The sequence below is a fragment of the Aotus nancymaae genome, unplaced genomic scaffold, assembly GCF_030222135.1.
Source record: "Aotus nancymaae isolate 86718 unplaced genomic scaffold, 86718_ANA_hifiasm-v0.15.2.pri h1tg000029l, whole genome shotgun sequence".
NCBI lineage: Eukaryota > Metazoa > Chordata > Mammalia > Primates > Aotidae > Aotus > Aotus nancymaae.
Window position 1 is genome coordinate 58,390,489 of NW_026988442.1, and position 21,835 is coordinate 58,412,323.

The window sequence follows — 21,835 nt, forward strand, 5'->3', positions numbered from 1 at the left end:
TTTTGTTATTGTATATTTGCCAGATTTTGTTATCAGAGTGATGATGGCTTTGTAAAAATGAATTACAGAAGAGTCTCTCCTCAATTTCTTAGAATAGTTTCAGTAGGATTGGTAGCAGCTCTTCTTTGTATGTCTGATAGAATTTGACTGTGGATCCATCTGGTCCAGAGCTCTGTTTGGCTGATTGGTTTTTTGTTACAGAATCTACTTTGGAACTCATACTGGTCTGTTCAGGGATTCAATTCCTCCTATTTCAGTCTTGAGAGGTTATGTGCTTCCAGAAATTTATCCATTTTCCGTAGATTTTCTAGTTTGTGTGCATAGAGTTCCTTAGCCTCCAAGGATCTTTGTATTACTGTTGAATCAGTTGTAATGCCACCTTTGTCATTTCTGGTTGTGCTTATTTGAATTTTCTCCCTCTTTTTTATAGTTAATTTAGATGATGGCCTATGGATCTTGTTTATCCTTTAAGAGAATCAGCTTTCGGTTTCATTAATCTTTTGTATGGATTTTTGGGTTACAATTTTGTTCAGGTGTCCTCTGATTTTAGTTTTTTTCTTTTCTTCTCCTAGCTCTGGGGTTAGTTTGTTCCTGTTTTACTATTTCTTCTAGGTATGATGTTAGATTGTCAATTAGATAGCTTTCTAAACTCTTGATATAGGCATTTAGTACTTACGAGTTTCCTCTAAACACTGTTTTTGCTGCATCCCAGAGATTTAGGTATGCTGTGTCTCTGTTTTCATTAACTTTGAAGAAATTTTTGATTTTTGTCTTAATTTTGTTGCCTACCCAAAAGTCATTCAGGAGAAGTTTAATATCCATGTAATTGTGTGGTTTTGAGATATCTGGTTGGTATTGATTTATATTATTTATCCTACAATGATCTAAAAGTATGATTTGTATGATTTTGATTTTTTTGAATTCATTGACACTTGACTTATGGCCAAGCATGTGGTTAATCTTAAAGTATGTTCCAGGTGCAGATGAGAAGAATGTATATTTTGTAGATAATAGGTGGGTGTTCTATAGATATTTATGAGGTCCAATTGGTAAAGTGTTGAATTTCAGTCCAGAATTTCTTGTTAGTTTTTTTTTTTTTTTTTTTTTGCCTTGACGATCTATCTAATGCTGTCAGTAGGGTGTTGAAGCTCCCCACTATCATTGTGTGGTTGTATGAGTCTTTTCATAGTCCAGAAGTACTTGTTTTAAGAATCTTGGTGCTCCAATGCTGGGTTCATATATATTTAGAATAGTCAAGTCTTCTGTTTGCATGATACGTCTTTCTCCAACTCTTTACTTTTATCCTATGGGTGTCATTACATGTCAGATGAATCTCTTGAAGGCAATGAATGAGTGGGTCTTGCTTCTTTATCTGACTCACTACTTTGTGCCTTTTAAGTGGGATGTTAAGACCATTTTCAATCAAGGCTAAATTGTTATATAAGATTTTAATCCTTTTGCCATATTGGTAGCTGGTTGTTTTGTAGACTTGATTGTGTAGATGTTTTATAGGGTGTGTTGGCTATATGTTTTACAGGGTGTGTTTATACTTCAGTCTGTTTTTGTTGTAGCAGGTATTATTATTTTGTCTCCATGTTTAGAACTCCCAAGGACCTAGAAATAGAAATTCCATTTGACCAAGCAATCCCATTACTGAGTATATATCCAAAGGATTATAAATCATTCTACTATAAGAACACATGCACACGAATGTTCACTGCAGCACTGTTTACAATAGCAAAGACCTGGAACCAACAAAAATGCCCATCGATGATAGACTGGACAGGGAAAATGTGGCACATATACACCATGGAATACTATGCAGCCATCAAAAACAATGAGTTCATGTCCTTTGTAGGGACACGGATGAAGCTGGAAACCATCATTCTCAGCAAACTGACACAAGAACAGAAAATCAAACACTGCATGTTCTCACTCATAGGTGGGTGTTGAACAATGAGAACACATGGACACAGGGAGGGGAGCATCACACATTGGGGTCTGTTGGGGGAAATAGGGGAGGGACACTGGGGGGTGGGGAGTTGGGGAGAGATAGCATGGGGAGAAATGCCAGATATAGGTGATGGGGAGGAAGGCAGCAAATCACACTGTCATGTGTGTACCTATGCAACAATCTTGCATGTTCTTCATATGTACCCCAAAACCTAAAATGCAATAAAAATTTTTTTAAAAAAAGAATTTCTTGTAAGGCTGGTGTAGTGGTAACACATTTTTTTAGTGTTTGCTTGTCTAGAAATGATTCTATTTCTTCTGCACTTATGAAGCTTAGTTTGGTGGAATATAAATTTTTTTGTGTGTGAATGCTGAAAATAGGGCCTTGATCTCTTCTGTTTTGTAAGGTTTCTGCTGAGAAGTCTGCCATTAGTCTAATGGTGTTCCCTTTGTATGGGATCTGATCTTTTTTCAAACTGTTGTTAAGATTATTTCTTTGGCATTGACCTTAGCCTGGTGACTATTTGCATTAGTGATGTTAATTTTGTATATTATCAGGAAGGTGTTCTCTAGATTTCTTGTATATTGATGTCTATCTCTCTAACCATGTTAGGGAAATTTCTTTGAATTATTCTCTCAGGTATGTTTTTCAATTTGTTTACTTTTTCTCCTCTCCCAGGGATGCCAATAATTTGTACGTTTGGTCACTTTAACTAATTCCATATTTCTTGGAGATTTTGTTCATTTTCTAAAATTATTTTTTCTTGAATTTTGTTTTTTAAAAAAGACCAGTCTTCAAGCTCTGAAATTGCTTCATCTGCTTGGTCTAGCTTTAAATTGTATTTTGAAATTCCTTAAGTGAGTTTTTCAATTCCAGTAAGCTCTAATCAGCTTCTTTTTAAAATGTTTATCTTTCTCTTCATTTCTTGGATTGCTTCAGAAGTTTCTTGGTGCGATTATCAACCTTTTCTTTGATCTCATTGAGCTTTTTTGCAATCCATGCTTTGAATTCTGTATCTGTCATTTCTGAGTTTCCATTTTGATTAGGATTCATTGCTGAAGAGCTAGAGTGATCCTTTGGTGGTGTCGCCACATTCAGATTCTTCATGATGCCATAATTTTTATACTGGTTTCTTCTCATCTGGAGAGGAGTGTGTTAGGTAGGATCTTTGGCTTTTCTCATAAAGCCCTATGCACTTCAGTTGGCAGGATTTATATTAGGCTGTGTGGTTAGATGGAGAGGCCAGTAGATAGTGCTTACAGGAAAGAACTAGCTGTGGCACAAGCAGGTGGGTATGTATCTGATCCTTTTTTACTAAGATGTGCTCTCTATTGTTTCAGGTCAAGGGCTAGACTTTGTTGTTCCATGTGGGTGAGAGGACAGAGCTGGGCAGAGCTGAGACCCTGATTTTCCCACAAACATCCTGATGGCAAGTGAAGGTACCAGCCCTAACAAGTGTGGCTTGAAGGAAGCCTTGGTTGAAGTGTACTGAAGTCTCTGTGGGGGAGTGAAGGAGCTGCACTGGTTCCCCATCTTTGATAGGCAGCAACTTGATGTTTCCCTATCACGTCCTTGTTTCAGGGCTTATGACTCCTAGTTCATATGCACATTGTAGAATATCTCTGAACCACAATGTGATTGAGAGTAATGGGAAAGTACTAACTTGCGACTCTCCATGGGTGTGGTTTCAGGGCATTACCTCATCACTCAGCCTGATACAGATACCTTTATGGCTCACCTGTTCTCAAATGTAGCAATACTGCTGCTTTTCAAAGGGGCACTCTACCTTTGGGCCCATACAGGTTGGTATTGGTTGTGGTAGTATTGGATGTTTGGGTAGGCCTGAGCTCAGGCACTGGGAGAAATTATCAGATGCTAGCAGAGTTAGAATGGGGTAGAGAGTTTCTCGGTTCCTAGCCCACTATATGGCCCGCTGGACAGTGTGTATGTGTACTGAAGGGGCTGGACCCAAGTCAGGCTGGCTCAAAGTTCAGGTGCTGGCTACAATGGGGAGGGGTGGGCTGGTACTCAGGTCACTGGCTGAACTTTCAAGCAGGGTTAGGTAGGATTCTTAGGTAGTGGGAGCCTGAGAAAATATTACAGACTGATGGGGGCTGAGTTTTCAGAAGGGCTTTGGGCTGCAGGTAAAATGTTCAGATGGGGCAGGGTGGCTGTGCTGTGGGCCTTTACTAGGGAGGGCAGGACCCTTTCGCTATGGCAATAGAGACTGGTGGCTGTCAGGCATGTGGCACACTTGCATTTATCTCCCACTTCACTGTTGCGGGCACACAAAGGTGCCAAGCCTTGCCTGTTATCTCAGAGTTTTGTACCAGAGAAACGCAGAGCCATGATGGACCACAGTGTTCAGGCTGGGGCAGAGTCACTATGTTGGTAGCCCTAGCCTGTGAGCCCTGCCTGGAGAGGAGCAGATGGGGTGGGGGTCATACAGTCTGCTGTCTGGGTACTTTCTGGAGGAGCACAGGGCCAGAACCACCCCCAGTGTTCAGACAGAGGTAAGACTGCTGCACAGGGAGCCTTGCCTAGTGAGAAACAGTGGGGTAGTCAGGGCAATCTGGCCACTCTTCAGCACTGTGCTGAGGCCTCTATTGGGATTAAAGCAGCTGGCGCCAGGCTGCTCAGGGATCCGAGGCCTGTGGGGCTCCACATAGGCTTGAGCAGTAACTCTGCAAAGACTCCAGATGGCTTTCTTTATCAATCTGGAGTCCCTGGGGAAACAGTGGGTCCTTCCATTCCAGGAATTGCAAAGATCCATGGTGGAAGTGTGGATCTCCTGGGGTCTCTTACTCAACTAAACTTTTCTCTAGATTAGGGAACTTGCCCTGGTACCGTGCCAGTTCTGAGTGGGCAGTTGCGTAGCTTTACTCCTCTCATACTCTGTGGGTCATATCACTTCATTGGTAAATCCCAGCATGATCTCTTAGATGATACACCTGAAGAGGTGGTATTTACTCTAGCTCTTTGTTTCTTCTTCATGAAAGCAGGGCACATTAGCTGCTTCTAGTCAGCCAGCTTGAACCTCCCCCTCCTCAATTTATTTTTATGGTTGAATAATTTTCCATTTATGGTTATACCACCAGTTTTCTGTATTGAAAAGTTGATGTAAATTTGATTTGTTTATAATTTTTGCCTATTTTGAATGATGCTACTATGAATATGTATGTACAAAATTTTATGTGATGTTAAAGAAAATCATTATTCAATGACACTTGTTAAAGCATGTTAAGTAAGACTTTATTCGGGACTCTTATAATAAGTTTAGGGACCACTGTAACAGAGATCTTGCAATAGGGGAGAAAGGTGCAGTCCAACTCCAAAATCATTATCAACAAGTGGGAGTTTATAGCTGAGGAGCGGGATGGGGGTGAGTGGATGGAAAATTACTGAGAGGAAACATCAGGGATAACGGAGATTCTGGCTAAGCCATCCTAACAGGATTTTTGCTGGAGACAGGTCAGGGTGATCAGATATCACCGGGGAGATTGTGGGGGATGAGAAACTCAGTAAGATATGAAGGATGATGAGATATCAAGATGGAGATTTCTTGCTAAACTGATTTATCAGCGTTCTTTACTAAAACTGAATTTTACAAGAAAGTATGCAGATAGGCCTAGAAGTTTCAAAAGCATGACTTAAGTTTGGCCAAACAAAGAGTCTTTGTCAGTGGGTAAACTCATACCTGAACTTGGTCAGGTTTTTCCTCTTCTATCAGATGGTCCTGATGAACATCCCATTAAAACACACATGTAATTTCACTGAGGAAGAGTCATTGGTGCAATGAATGTCATGAAGTTCTGAGCCAGTTGCTTGGGGCTGACCTTAAATGTAGCACTTCTTTTGTATGATGGACTGTTGCTGTTTCTGCTGGACCTTCTAACTTGGTGGATGAAAATAAGTAGTTTAAAATGGGTGGCTCTGATTACATAGACATTTGATATTCCATGGTCAGGCACTGTCTCTGCTGGAGCCCAATACCATTCCAGGAGAGCTTTGTAAACAGTAAACATTTCTCCTCTGCATAATGTGTGACCTTGCTTCAGAACCCAAAGATTCTGCATTGTAACTCTCATATTAGTGCTGGCCTGAGATGTGACATGTTGCAATTATTTACCATGGATGCTTTTAGAATTCTGGAATTTGCCAGGTTGTATGGATCAAGCAGCAAGACTGACCTATAAACTGACCTTGTCACAAATATGTCTCTTGCTATAGATCCTACTCAAAAATAGCAGCTTTCTAAGTAATCTGATGTGATGGTTAATTATCAATCCCTTCTAATCTATCATCTATCTATCTATCTATCTATCTATCCATCCATCCATCCATCCTATTGATACTCTCTCTCTGGAGAACCCTAATGCACCTCATAAGTGGATCAGAAAATCTTTCTAAATGGCAGCAGCAGTGTCTGCTACAGTTTTCATTGCATTTAAGCTAAAAACTAAGTATGTCCAATGAAATGAAAATCATTCCATGAACTGCCATTCCCCACTTATTTCTTCTACTTAGGTCTTACCACTTCTCATGACTTTGGAAAACACAAAAGTTGACCCATCCTGAAGCCATTTCACCTTCTGTACCTCTGAGCTGAATACTCCACCCACACATCTCCTCAGACTGACTCCTGTCCAGGAGTCAGATAACTGTCCAAACATCACGACGTCGTATTCAGAGGGCTCTTCCCCCTAACTGCCTTTAAAGTAGTTCCTATCCCATTAGCTTTTCCTTGTTTTGGATTATTGATTCTAATTCTCTGTTACATTTCTCTATAGAACTTATATCTATAATCACGGTACATATTGATTTGTTTACATATTTTTTCCCACAAGAATGTAAACCTCACAAAACACGGAACTGGCCTTCCTGACTCACTGGCACAGACTCTTCATCAAGCACACTTGCTGAGTGAGTGAATTGAGAAATTGAAGGAATAATCACAGGTAGTCATCTTGTAGAAAGAAGAAACTGACATGTTGGCTGAATAAATATACGTATCCTAGGATTTAGGTTTAAGACCTTGGGTAAGTAGTAGAATAAAGAATTTCTGATGTGAAGACTTTTCTTAATTCAAAAGATTAAACCTTCAGCACATTTTGATGAAACCAAACAATAGGAATTGAGACCAATAAGAAAACCTTTCCTCAAGATATTATGACAAGTGACTATTTGAGAACATTTTCTAAATGATTCATTATGTTTAGAAAAAACATATTAAGAATGGAAACACTCTTATTGTGTTGTAAGACATGCAGAGTTAATGACCTTGCCTAATGACTAGACCTGCACCTCCCCTCCCCTATTATGAAGTAGATTGCAGCTATAACCTAAAAGTATTCAAGATTTGTATGTTTGGAGAGTAAGGAGACTGAAGAAATAAACCTGAGGGAAATTAAAAATTGTAATTGTGTCATTCACAAATTTTTATCTGAAGATATACATATCACTTAATTTGGTGTTTGGGCTCTACTTGAATGGAATGAAGTGAGTTTACATTCCCCAAATGTTCCAGGCACTTCATCTGAGTTTATACACATCAGGTTTCTATGCAACAATGTGGGTATATTAACCATAGGATGAGAGAAAAATGAGTGAACAGAAAGTATGCACAAAAATTAAATATTTTGTTTCCATCAGGCTCAATATAAGACAGCAGTGGCAATAGATTTATAGTGTCCAGAATTAGAATATAAATGACATCATCTCTCCAAGTAAACAATTTCTGCTTTAAGATATATATCAGCCAAATGAAGTTCATCTGAAAAAGAATGGTTATGCTAGCAAAGGGTTTGGAAAAAATGACGGAAGACAGGGATGTTTAGCATAGAGCAGGAAATAGCTCAGCTGAGAGCACTGTAGCTGTAGTTAGCATTTAAATAGCTCTTACACATAGAACTAGGAAACAATAATATTTACAGGGGGTTGAATTGTAGTTCTCTATGTAGAAAATTTTTTGACAGTTAAAGATGACTCAACATGACATGAAGCGCATCAGGAAGCACCAAAGTGCTGGGTATAAAGCCTTCTTGAATCTTTGGGCCCCGTTTAGCTGAGCAAGTGATCCCACTGGCAATATGCAAACTAGAAAAACAGCCCTATTAATTCTTGCCCAAATTCCTAACCTATATAATTGCAAGAAATAATAAATTATGGTTGCTAAAAGTCATGATATGGTATTGTACTATATCAATAGATTTCTGAAATGCTAGCTGCTCATGATCAGCCCATGTGTTGTATCAGATTGGGATTTCCAGCCACTGGTAGTATTCAAGAAGAGATTCTGTAATCATTTGTGGGAAGTTGTAGAAAATACATGAGTATAGGATAGGTAAGGTCAGGCCAGATGGCATCTGAGGTCTTTTCTCATAATTGAATACTATAGAACACCTTTCAAGGTCCTCTGATTATGGAAAAAAACGAGATAAGGTATGTCTTCCTCCCACCCTCTCCATAACTTAATGGGGAATTGGTTTGTGTGATCTGCTACTTTCTGATTCTAGAAGAGACCTATAGCTGCATGGCTCAAGACTTAGGAAAATTAAGGACATGCATCTATCTGTAATTGTTTTGGCAGCCTAGCAGTATTTAAAATATATTTTAAATAACAATGCAAATATTTTATATCATAAGATTGTTTTATCAATATGCAAACTCAGTCCCAGGGAATCCTACACAAGAGTAGGTTATACTTGTTCACACTTACCCAACCCCCTACCTCCACCTCAGTAATATTACTTTACTCATTTGTAATAGAAAAGTGTATGCTTAGAATGCCAAATCACTGAAAAGAAAACAGATAAGAATTCAAAACTCATATACAGTCTCAAACCTAGGTGAGACATGATAAGGAAATGATGAACCCAAGAAGAAATCAGATTTTTATTAAAATTGATAAGAAATGAAGCATATAGATAATAAGAAAAGATAAAGTGAAGGAGAAACCACTTTGATCATTTTTATACATTTTAATCTCTCAGCAATATCAGTGAAAAAGATAACACAAAACCTGTATGTAGAATGGTACAGATAATTTTGTAAGGAGAAGAAACCCTGGAGGATCTTTTACAATCAACAGTCCTGTGAAATATTACCATTTACATAAGACTAGAAAGATAACATTTTGTGTGTATAGGGGAAAGCAGGATATTCAGCGTGCTCTAGATAATATCAGTGCTGGAAAAGCTCTGGGTATCCTTTTCCTCCAACTGAGGTAAACAAAGGAAAGATAGGAAAATTTAAAGGGAATGGAATATAAATTAGAATTTGGGAGAAATAGAACCTGTAGGAAAGGCCACAGCTAAACTAGCATTCCCTTCCCTCTATTGTGTTGTGGGCACAAAGTAAATAAGGTAAGAATGGGCTGTAATGAATCTTTGGGCCCTGTTTTGTTCACTTACTATTAAAAAATATTTCACTTACTAACAAAACATAGTTTTATTATGAATAAATGTGTAGAGAAATGTTTTTTAATAGTAAGTGAAATTCTCCTATCCTTCTAACTCTGGTATTTTAAGTATTTTAGTTTCTGTTCTCTTTCGCTTGCAAGACCTCCATGTTTATCATATTTTTTTTACATAAAGGATTAAGGAAATTAACAATAGAAACCTAGGTATGAAGGACACAAAAACAAATTGTTCCCATAATTTTGCCTTTTCCTGCATCATATATATTTATATCCATCATAGAATGTACAAAATAAAAAATAGCAAAGTATTGGTACAAGAGAAAACATGAATAAATCTTAGATGTGCTGAATAATAAAAAAGAGGTCAGCCAGACAACAAAGCTGTTCACACAACATGCATGATTTTAGTTGCAGAATATTTAAGAATAGGCAAAATGAATTTATGATGACAGAAGTCATAATACAAGTTACCTCCTGGAGGAAGTGGTATGGACAAGATAGGCACAAATAACCTCATAGCATTCTGGAAATGTTCTATATCTTTATCTAGGTGATGGTTAAAAGAATGCAAACATACGCAAATAATTCTTTAACTGAATAAGAATAATGTACTTTATATAGTTTGCTGTATGTTTATTATATCTCAATTTAAAAAGAGATAGAGATTAAGAAAACGTATAAGCTCTGAGGCAAATGTGTTAATTTTGGAGAACCCTGGTGTGAACACTTCAAAAGAAAGACTGTTGTCCCCCAGAGCAGCTGAGCCTTAGAAATAAAAAGAGGCTTGTGTGACTGACAATTGGAAGAGTCATTCTGCATATATTAAGACATCACAGAGAAAACAAATAGTGGTTTCAATTGTGAGCTCTAAATAAGGAGCCACAAGGGTGGAAGCTCCAAATTGTAGGTTTTGGCTTTCATTTTCTCTACTTCTCACATGGGCAACTCTATGTTGCAAGTCCCAACAAGAGTAGGAGCAGAGATTTATTTGTTCAACAATGCTGAGCAATTCTTCTAAGAAATTGAGGACAGCTAATAGGAAGATATATGTAAAAAGTAATTACCAGGACAAATCAGAATACAAATAAGACACATATAAAGGCAATGAAGATAAAGGCAATAAAGACAGATAATTGCTATGATTACACTTTAAATTTGATTCAGCTTCTCAGCAGCCAGTAAACAGAGGTAAAGCTAATCAGTGTTTTAATTCTCAATGTCAGAAAAGAAGACAAATATCAGTCTCCCAAGGGAAATAAATTTGTCTAGAACTGAATTTATGTTATAATCTATGCTAAGAGATTCCCAGTTTGTCCTAAAATATGGTAAAGTAGGGAGATCATTAGATTGAAATAAAAAGACCTGGATTTTGATCTCAAGAAGTCATCATTCTCTAGTTGGGTAGTTCTAATGTTTCTGAACCTCAGTTTCCCCATCTTTAAAATAATAACGATAATGATAATAATAACAGCTAACACAAATATGCTTGCTATCTGCTGAATACTGAATTAATTCAATTCTCACTAGAGCCTTATTAATAGGGACATTATCCACATTTTAGTGATGATGAAATTAGGGCTCAAAAAGGTTAAATGACTGGCCTGAAATCACAAGTATAGTAAAACAATGATAATTATTCTTTTTTAGTTTACCTCACGAAGTGGTTGTATAAATCACATGTGATATTTGGCTAGTTTTTCTGAAACTACTCTACAATTTGAAAACTGAAATTTGACAAATAGGTGTCTTGTGCCTACTTATAAGCACAGCATTTTGATAAATGAGGATCCACAAATATGTAAATGGTATTCTTCCTTGATTTAATAAAATACTACCACTCTCTAAAACCAATGGCCCTAACAGAACTTCATATTAACATATCTTCCTTTTACTCTATCCTTTCCTATACTTTTCCAAACCTTTTGCTTCTATTTTTTAGAGGCTCTTTATCTTTCTGTTTTTCAATTCTCTCTTGCCAGTCCTATTTTTTCTATTTGGTATTAATTGAAATAATAAATACAATTGTAAAATAACAAATGTATATGCAAGAAGATAAAGTTTATGGAAACTAAAAAAAAAATTTGGTGAACTTGTGATGAGAGTAAACCACAATAATTATAATAAATTTAATTTGATAAAACCTCTTAATATAGATACCAGTAATTTAATCTGACTATGGAGAATAAGGAGAAAATAGACAGTAATTACACACAATACTTTAAAACACTTTTGTTTCTCTGGTGTAATTCTGGGGGACTTTCAAGTCAAAAGAATAGCTAAGAAATGTCATAGCATATGTTTATGTTAATGGAAACAATTGTTTAGAAAGGGAGAAATTGTTCGTACAGAGAAAATAGGGGTTATTTGAGAGAGAAAATCCTTGAGCAAGCAAGAGAAGATGGGATTGAGTGTATAAGTGAAGTTGATCTTTAATATAGATACAAGTCATTTATATCATATCTATATCTTTAATATAGATACAAGTCTATTATAACAGTAGAGAAAGCAAAATATAAAGGTGTAGTACCTGATATTGGTTTCTCCAAAATTGTTATTTCCTTCTTCATCTTTTCTAACATGATCCAAATTACATTAAGATATGCCTAGGATTAATAGACCCACTTCAATGGACTGGACCTGACAAATCATATTTCCTTTGTGGTTATGACTGGTTTAGGGTGGGCATATGATTAAAATTGCTCAAAGATATACAGGCAAAAAAAAGTTTGTTCAAAAGTTTCAGAAATTGTTTTCTTCCTTGATTACAAGAAGATACACGCAAAGAGAAACTCCTACTATCTATGTTTTGATGTATTAGAACGTGATGTTGGTGCTGTGGCAACTATCTTACAGCCAAGAGAATCACAGAGAAGCCACCCAGAACTGTAATATTTTTTGAGCATGGAACTAATCAATACTGAAACCACACATCTCTGTTTTTCTTTAATGTGATATTTTAAAACCCAATTTAAAACCAATTTTCATAGTGTATTTTGCTGATTGTTGGAAAAAACATCTTACATGGTTAATGTGTGTGTATTAATGGGGGCTGAAAGATTTGATGATAAAAAAACAACAGCATTCCATCCTGGGAGCATGTGTGTTATCAGTGAAGCAAGAACAGATTTTACTGTCAGTTAAGAGAGCTTAAGGTGATTGAGAGAGAGAAAATATGAGTCATTTTGATGACCAGGCAAGTAAATTTACTAGGGAAATATAATGGAAATGCTTAGCATTACTGAGAGCCCACAAAAGATTAATGACTATAAATTTAAAGGGTAAGATAGTCAGTGTGGTTGCTCTTTTTCTCTAGCCACGTTAAGATATTCAGGTGTATGTACAGAGTAAACAGAATTATGAGTTTAAGCAGGCCTGGCATTTTGCCAGGCAAGTTTTGAAAGCATTAGAGAAAGGCAAGGAGTTGAAGGCCTCTGCAAGAGAATGATTAAAGTGATTAATCATGGAGGCTAATATAGGTAAATAGAAAATTAAGAAAAAAGATAAGGCAGATGACAGTGAAAAATAGGTTGGGTCAAAGCATTGGATGTTTCAATGTGAGCAAAAGAATTATTGGAGAGAAGAAATTAATGTGAGTTTGAAAGAGCATGTAGTGATCAAAGTAGGGTTCTTATGGTTAAGATTTTCTGAGAAGCTAAGTATTGAAGACATCAACAAAAGAGACTGAAGTCCTAAGAAATAATGACAGGAATAAAGTTAGAAAGGGAATGAGCTGGATATTGAGATAGTTAACAACAAAGGGAAGAACCTTGGGGATTAGATGACAGCAAAAAGGAGAACTAATAGCAGATCTAGTCTGCAAGCAGGCAGTTCAAAGAACCCAAGATTTGAAGAACAGAAAAAAAAAAATGGGCTGAAAATGGTCATGAGAAATAAGGAAGACAATTATACTACCTCTGGGCTTATGGTATGGGATGTGGTAGATAAAACAGGCACCTGTTGAAAATGTCATGGGAAAAAAATAGCTTAATTTTATGCAGTTCAGTTTGCTGAACTATAGAATATTGCTAATACTGACTTTTTGGTGTAGTTTGAGTATAGAATGAACGAATACAGAAAACCCCCCAAAGCTGTCCATATTATAGATGAAAAAACACAGTCACATTTCTGTAACTTATAGTTTAAACTGCCTATCACAGTATTAACTACAGTGCTTTTGGCTACTGCATTGACTTTTCACTTTCTTCTATGCACTCCTAAGTGGACACTAAAGAGCCAGTGATGAGAAAGTTTGAAGCAAAGTTGATAATTCAGTTGAAAGTGGCTTCAGGTTAGTAATTTAGCCAGGCATCTATCAAAAACATATGAAAATTACCACTAAGAAAATAACCAAAGGCTTTAACCCATGCCTAAACCAAATTCCTATAAATGAAGATCCAAAAAGTTACAAACTCACAGTAAACAAAAAGTCACAAAATGCACAAGGAAACAAAGTTTCATGGACAAATGAAACACAAGACAATAATAGGGTCTCAAGACTATGGATATTGAAATTATCAAACACAGAATTAGAATAAATATAACATATTTAAAGAAATGTATTATACCTTGAAGATATGAGCGCAAAACAAGAAACTCTGAGGATAACCAATCTGATACTGTAAAATAACTCCTTTAAGAGGATGGAATAATGTCTGCCATACATAGTAACTTTCAAAGATATTGAGTTATATTTTAAACTATATGATGGGAGTTTTCATTATATCACTGATCTTTATATTTTTATAAATATTTTATACATATACAATATCTAATATGACAGTTAAAAGAAATAATTTTATGGCCATTCAAAAGGATGAGGCAAAGGTAGTTATCTAATTGAAAATGTAGCTTAGACATATTTTTCAGTGAGAAAAGGAAATCAAAGGAAAATACATATAGGCTGACTTCATTTCTATAAAATAAATACATAAAAACCTTATTCAAGTTTATATTTATACATTACTGCATATGTACATGTATACATATATGTCTGTCTATCTAATATAAAAGGTTAGAAAAATATCTCGGAGGATATACATGAGTATGTTATAAGTGATAAGAGAGAAGAGGGATAGGATTGCTAAAAGAGGAAATTAACTTTCTTATTTTGTGTTACTACATGATTATGCATAAATAATGATAAGTACACTTGTAATCAATACCCAGATTGAGAACGTTGCTAGTCACCTCCGAAACCATCTTCCTTCCCAATCCCCATCACTTTTCCCCTTCCCCATAAAGTAATTACGCTTTTAACTTTTATAGTAATCACTTCTATGTTTCATTAGTGTTTTTTTTTCCCACCAAAGTGTACATCTTCAAACACTGTAGCTCATGGCTTTGACAACTTTTAAAAATTTGGTATGTTGTTTAAGTTTCTTTAATCTGCAGGTTCTGTTCTATTCCTTTGCCCTTAAAATTTATCTGTTTAAGAACCTGAATCACGTGGCCTACAGCATTTCACAGAGTCTAAAGTTTACTGATTTTATACTCATAGTAAAGATTTGTATGTTCTTCTTTTTTTTTTTACAAATTGACAGGTAAATCCAGGCTCTTTATCAGATTCCTATTCATCCCCTTTGACATCATTATAATGATACTGATTTCTTTCCTAGAGAGCCACTTAATGTGTGGTTGCCTTTCTTTCTCTAACACTGGCAGTTGTTGATGATCGATGCTTACATTTATTAATTCAATGAGGATATCAAATTAGTGGTATTTCAATTATATCATTTCTTGCCTATATTTTAGTTGGAATATTATTATAAAAAGACACTCTTCTCATCTGTCATTTAGTCACCCAATAGTAAAAGATAAATGCTTTTTATGTCCCCTTATTGATTTGTTGTCAATATAGTATAGTAATGGATTTAAGTCAATTGCAATTATCCTTATTAAAGTACAAATTATTATCTTTGGCTAGTGGGAGCTTCTTCAAATTGTCTCCTTCTAACATAACTCTAGTAATTTTTAACATTACTTTAGAAATCTTTGATAGCTTTATTACCAATTGATATAAAGAGATGTTTTAGACTTAGTTTGGACATTTGCTGCTGCAGATACATCATCAGACATTTTTCTAAGCAACCCTAGTATTTCGATGAGAAATAGTATTATAAGACTACCTGGATGTCAGATGCTAGGGATATTCATTGTTTCTGATCTGGTCATTGTTCCTAGGCTCCTTGGTAGGAAAGCTAGGAATATACACACATACATACACTATATATACATATACACATACTATATTATACATGCTATATATGTATAAATTAGGATACTCAATTCCATATTTATATTTCCTTTTTAAATTTAATACTAGAGGATTTTCAAATTAATCACATATATTACACTTATGTCTGCTTTCTTCTTCATAATCAGAATCCTGCTTTCAAATGACAATGAATTACAGAATTAAAAAATATCATAAGCATGAACTTTTCACACATTACATATACCTAGTTTTAGACTAACAATATTAATACCACCACATCCACTGAGAAATCGCAAAACTATTTTTGCATATATTATTCCTATAATCCCCACCTTGCTTTTTGTTATAGTTTTACTATATCTACAGGGTCTGAGCATATTACGCTCTCTCTCTTGTAACTCTCATGTAGGATTCATTCTATAAGTAACCATATAGTTAATGTTCATCACTAGTTATGTCCATATCTCCCTAGTCATTTCGATTGTCTAATCATTTCCTTTAGTAGATTCTTCAGAAAAGGAAACAATTTACTGAGTTTTTACATGTCACAAAAAGTTTGTGATCTTTATGTTTGAAAATCAACTTTGTGAGATACAAAATTAGTGGCTCACATTTTTATTTCTTGAGTACTTTATTACTCAATCTTTCGGTATAAATTATTAGTGTTAATTTTTTTAATTTTGAAAAAATAAAATTTGTTTTTCTTTTATATATATATATATTTTTAATCATACTTTAATTTCTGGGGTACATGTGCAGATACTGCAGGATTATTACATAAGTATACACTTGCCATGGTGGTTTGCTGCCTCCATCTGCCTGTCCCCTACATTAGGTATTTCTCCCAATGTTATCCCTCCCCAATCTTCCCACCCTCCACTATCCCAACCCTAGCCTCCCACACCCCAACAGACACCATTGTGTGATGTTCCCCTCCCTTTGTCCCTGTGTTCTCATTGTTCAACACCCACCTATGAGTGAGAACATGTGGTGTTTGGTTTTCTATTCTTGCATCAGTTTGCTGAGAATGATGGTTTCCAGATTCATCCACATCCCTGCAAAGGACATGAACTCATCCTTTTTTATGGTTGCATAGTATTCCACGATGGATATGTGCCACATTTTCTTTATCCAGTCATTCGTTGATAGGCATTTGGGTTGCTTTCAGGTCTTTGCTATTGTAAACAGTGCCATAATAAACACAAATGTGCATGTATATTTATAATAGGACAATTTATAATCCTTTGGGTATATACCCAATAATGGGATTGCAGGGTCAAATGGTATTTCTATTTTTAAATCCTGGAGAAATCACCACACTGTCTTCCACAATGGTTGAAATAATTTACACTACCAACAACAGTATGAAAGCTTTTTTATTTCTCCACATCCCCTCCAGCATCTGTTGACTCCAGATTTTTTAATGATCGCCATTCTAACTGGCATGAGATGGTATCTCAATGTGGTTTTGATTTGCATTTCTCTAATGACTAGTGACGATGAGCATTTATTCATATGTTTGTTGGCCTTATATATGTCTTCTTTTGAAAAGTGTCTGTTCATATACTTCACCCACTGTTTGATGGGATTGTTTGTTTCTTTTCTTGTAAAATTTTTTCTTGTAAATTTGTAGATTCTGGATATTAGCCCTTTGTCAGATGGGCAGCTTACAAAAATTTTTTCCCATTCTGTTGGTTGCCAGTTCACTCTAATGATTGTTTCTTTTGCTGTACAGAAGTTCTTAGTTTAATAAGATTGCATTTGTCTATTTTGGTTTTTGTTGCCATTGCTTTTGGTGTTTTAGTCATCAAGTCCTTGCCTATGCCTATATCCTGGATGGTTTTGTCTAGGTTTTGTTCTAGGGTTTTTATGGTGTTAGGTCTTATGTTTAAACCTTAATCCATCTGGAGTTAATTTTTATATAAGGTGTAAGGAAGGGGTCCAGTTTCAGCTTTCTGCACATGGCTAGCCAGTTTTCCCAATATCGTTTATTAAACAGGGAATCCTTTCCCCATTGCTTGTTTTTTGTCAGGTTTGTCAAAGATCAGATGATTGTATATGTGTGGCGTTACTTCTGAGGCCTCTGTTCTGTTCCATTGGTCTTTGTCTCTGTTTTGGTACCAGTACCATGTTGTTTTGATTACTGTATCCTTGTAGTATAGTTTGAAGTCAGGTAGTGTGATGCCTCCAGCTTTGTTCTTTTTGCTTAGGATTGTCTTGGCTATGTGGGTTCCTTTTTTGGTTCCATATGAAGTTTAAGGGTGCTTTTTCCAGTTCTGTAAAGAAGGTCAATGGTAGCTTGATGGGAATAGCATTGAATCTATAAATTACTTTGGGCAGTATGGCCATTTTCACAATATTGATTCTTCCTAACCATGAGCATGGGATGTTTTTCCATCTGTTTGTGTCCTCTCTTATTTCCTTGAGCAGTGGTTTGTAGTTCTCCTTAAAGAGGCCTTCACGTCCTTTGTTAGTTGTATTTCTAGGTATTTTATTCTCTTTGCAGCAATTGTGAATGGGAGTTTGCTTATGATTTGTCTCTCTGTTTGTCTGTTATTGCTGTATAGAAATGCTTGTAATTTTTGCATATTGATTTTGTATCCTGAGACTTTGCTTAAGTTACTTATCAGCTTAAGGAGATTTGGGGCTGAGACAATGGGTCTTCTAAATTTACAATCATGTTGTCTGCAAATAGAGGCAATTTGACTTCCTCTTTTCCTAATTGAATATCCTTTATTTCTTTTTCTTGTCTGATTGCTCCAGCTAGAACTTCCAATACTATGTTGAATAGGAGTGGTGAGAGATGGCACCCTTGTCTAGTGCAGGTTTTCAAAGGGAATGCTTCCAGTTTGTGCCCATTCAGTATGATATTGGCTGTGGGTTTGTCATAAATAGTTTTTATTATTTTATGATATGTTCCATCGATACCTAGTTTTTAAAGAGTTTTTAGCATAAAGTGCTGTTGAATTTTCTTGAAGGTCTTCTCTGCATCTATTGAGATAATCATGTGGTTTTTGTCTTTGGTTCTGTTTACATGATAGATTACATTTATAGATTTGCATATGTAGAATCAGCCTTGCATCCCCAGGATGAAGCCTACTTGATCGTGATGGATAAGCTTTTTTATGTGCTGTTGCATTTGGTTTGCCAGTATATTATTGAAGATTTTTGCGTCGATGTTCATCATGGATATTGGCCTGTAATTTGCTTTTTCATTTGTGTCACTGCCTGATTTTGGTATCAGGATAATGTTGGTCTCATAAAATGATTTGGGAAGGATTCCCTCTTTTCGTATTGTTTGGAATAGTTTCAGAAGGAATGGCACCAGCTCTTCTTAGTACGTCTGGTAGAATTCCGCTGTGAACTCATCTGGACCTGGACTTTTTTTGGTTGGTAGTCTATTAATTGCTGCCTCAACTTCAGACCTTGTTATTGGTCTAGTCAGGGATTCAACTTCTTCCCAATTTATTCTTGGGAGGGTATAAGTGTCCAGGAATTTATCCATTTCTTCTAGGTTTACTGGTTTATGTGCATAGAGTTGTTTGTAGTATTCTCTGATGGTAGTTTGTATTTCTACAGAATCAGTGGTGATATGCCCTTTATCATTTTTTATTGCATCTATTCTTCTCTCTTTTCTTTTTTATTAGTCTTGCAAGCAGGCTATCTATTTTGTTGATCTTTTCAAAAAACTAGCTTCTAGATTTATTGATTTTTTGAAGGGTTTTTTGTGTCTCTATCTTTTTCAGTTCTGCTCTGATCTTAGTTATTTCTTGCCTTCTGCTAGCATTTGAATTTGTTTGACCTTGCTCCTCTAGTTTTTAAAATTGTGATGTAAGGTGTCAATTTTAGATCTTTTCTCACTTCTCATGTGGGCATTTAGTGCTATAAATTACCCTCTAGGCACTGCTTTAAATGTGGCCCAGGGATTCTGGTACGTGGTGTCCTTGCTCTCATCGGTTTCGAAGAACATCTTTATTTATGCCTTCATTTCATTATTTATCCACTAGTCATTCAGGAAAAGGTGGTTGTTTCCATGTAGTTGTGCAGTTTTGAGTGAGTTTCTTAATCCTGAGTTCTAATTTAATTGCATTGTGGTCAGAGAGACTGTTTGTTATGATTTCCATTCTTTTGCATTTGCTGAGGAGTGATTTACTTCCAATTACGTGGTCAATTTTAGAGTAAGTGCAATGTGGTGCTGAGAAGAATGTATATTCTGTGGATTTGGGGTGGAGAGTTCTGTAGATGTCTATTAGGTACCCTTGGGCTAAATCTGCATTCAAGTTCTGAATATCCCTGTTAATTTTCTGTCTTGTTGATCTGTCTAATATTGACAGTGGAGTGTTAAAGTCTCCCACTAATATTGTGTGGGAGTCTAAGTCTCTTTGTAGGCTGTCAAGAACTTGCTTTATGCTCCTGGGTGCTCTTGTATTGGGTGCATATATATTTAGGATCGTTAGCTCTTCTTGTTGCATTGATCCTTTTACCATTATGTAATGCCCTTCTTTGTCTCTTTTGATCTTTGTTGGTTTAAAGTCCATTTTATCAGAGACTAGGATTGCAAACCCTGCTTTTTTTTGCTCTCCATTTGCTTGTTAAATCTTCTTCCATCCCTTTAAGCCTATGTATGTCTTTGCACGTGAGATGGTTCTCCTGAATACAGCACACTGTAGGAAAATTTTAAAGCCAATGTTCCAGTCTGTGTCTTTTGATTAGGGCATTTAGCCCATTTACATATAAGGTTAATATTGTTATGTGTGAATTTGATCTTGCCATTTTGATGTTAGCTAGTTGTTTTGCCCATTAGTTGATGCAGTTTCTTCATTGTGTCAATGGTCTTTACCATTTGGTATGTTTTTGCAGTGGCTAGTACTGGTTGTTCCTTTCCATGTTTAGGGCTTCCTTCAGGAGCTCTGGTAAGGCAGGCCTGGTGGTGACAAAATCTCTAAGCAATTGCTTGTTCATAAAGGATTTTATTTCTCCTTCACTTTGGAAGCTTAGTTTGGCTGGATATGAAATTCTAGCTTGAAATTTCTTTTCTTTAAGGATGTTGAATATTGGCCCCCACTCTCTTCTGGTTTGTAGGGTTTCTGCTGAGAGATCTGCTGTGAGTCTGATGGGCTTCCCTTTGTGGGTGACTCGACCTTTCTCTCTGGTTGCCCTTAGCATTTTTTCCTTCATTTCAACCCTGGTGAATCTGGCAATTATGTCCCTTGGGGTTGCTCTTCTTGAGGAATATCTTTGTGGTGTTCTCTGTATTTCCTGGATTTGAATGTTGGCCTGTCTTGCTTGGTTGGAAAAGTTCTCCTTGATAATATCCTGAAGAGTGTTTTCCAACTTGGATTCATTCTCCCCGTCACATTCAGGTACCTGATCAAACGTAGATTAGGTCTTTTCACATAATCCCATGATTCTTGGAGGCTTTGTTCATTTCTTTCCACTCTTTTTCCTCTAGTCTTGCCTTCTTATTTTATTTCATTGACTTGATCTTCAATCTCTGATATCCTTCTTCTGCTTGATTGATTTGGCTATTGAAACTCGTGTTTGCTTCAGGAGGTTCTCGTGCTGTGTTTTTCATCTCCATTAAGTTGCTTATGTTCTTCTCTAAGTTGGTTATTCTAGTTAGCATTTCATCTAACCTTTTTCAATGTTCTTAGTTTCTTTGCATTGGGTTAGAACATGTTCCTGTAGCTCAGAGAAGTTCATTATTACCAACCTTCTGAAGCCTGTTTCTATCAATTCATCAAACTCATTCTCCATCCAGTTTTGTTCCGTTGCTGGTGAGGATTTGTGATATCTTGGAGGAGGAGAGATGTTCTGGTTTTTGTGATTTCATCCTTTTTGCACTGGTTTCTTACCATCTTCGTGAATTTTTCTACCTTTTGTCTTTGAAGTTGGTGACTTTCAGAGGGGGTCTCTGAGTGAATGTCCTTTCTGTTGATGTTGAAGCTATTTATTTCTGTTTTTTAGTTTTCCTTCTAATAGTCAGGTCCCTCTGCTGCAGGACTGCTGGAAGTCCACTCCAGACCCTGTTTGACTGGGGATCACCCTCCCAGGCTGCTGAACAGCAAGGATTGCTGCCTGTTCTTTCCTCTGGTAGCTTAGTCCCTGAAGGGTATCTGTCAGATAACAGCCAGAGCTCTCCTTTTTGAGGTGTCTTTTTGGATATATGGGGGTCAGAGAGCCACTTGAGGAGGCAGTCTGTCCCTTTTCAGAGCCCAAGTGCTATGCTGGGAGCTCTGTTGCTCCC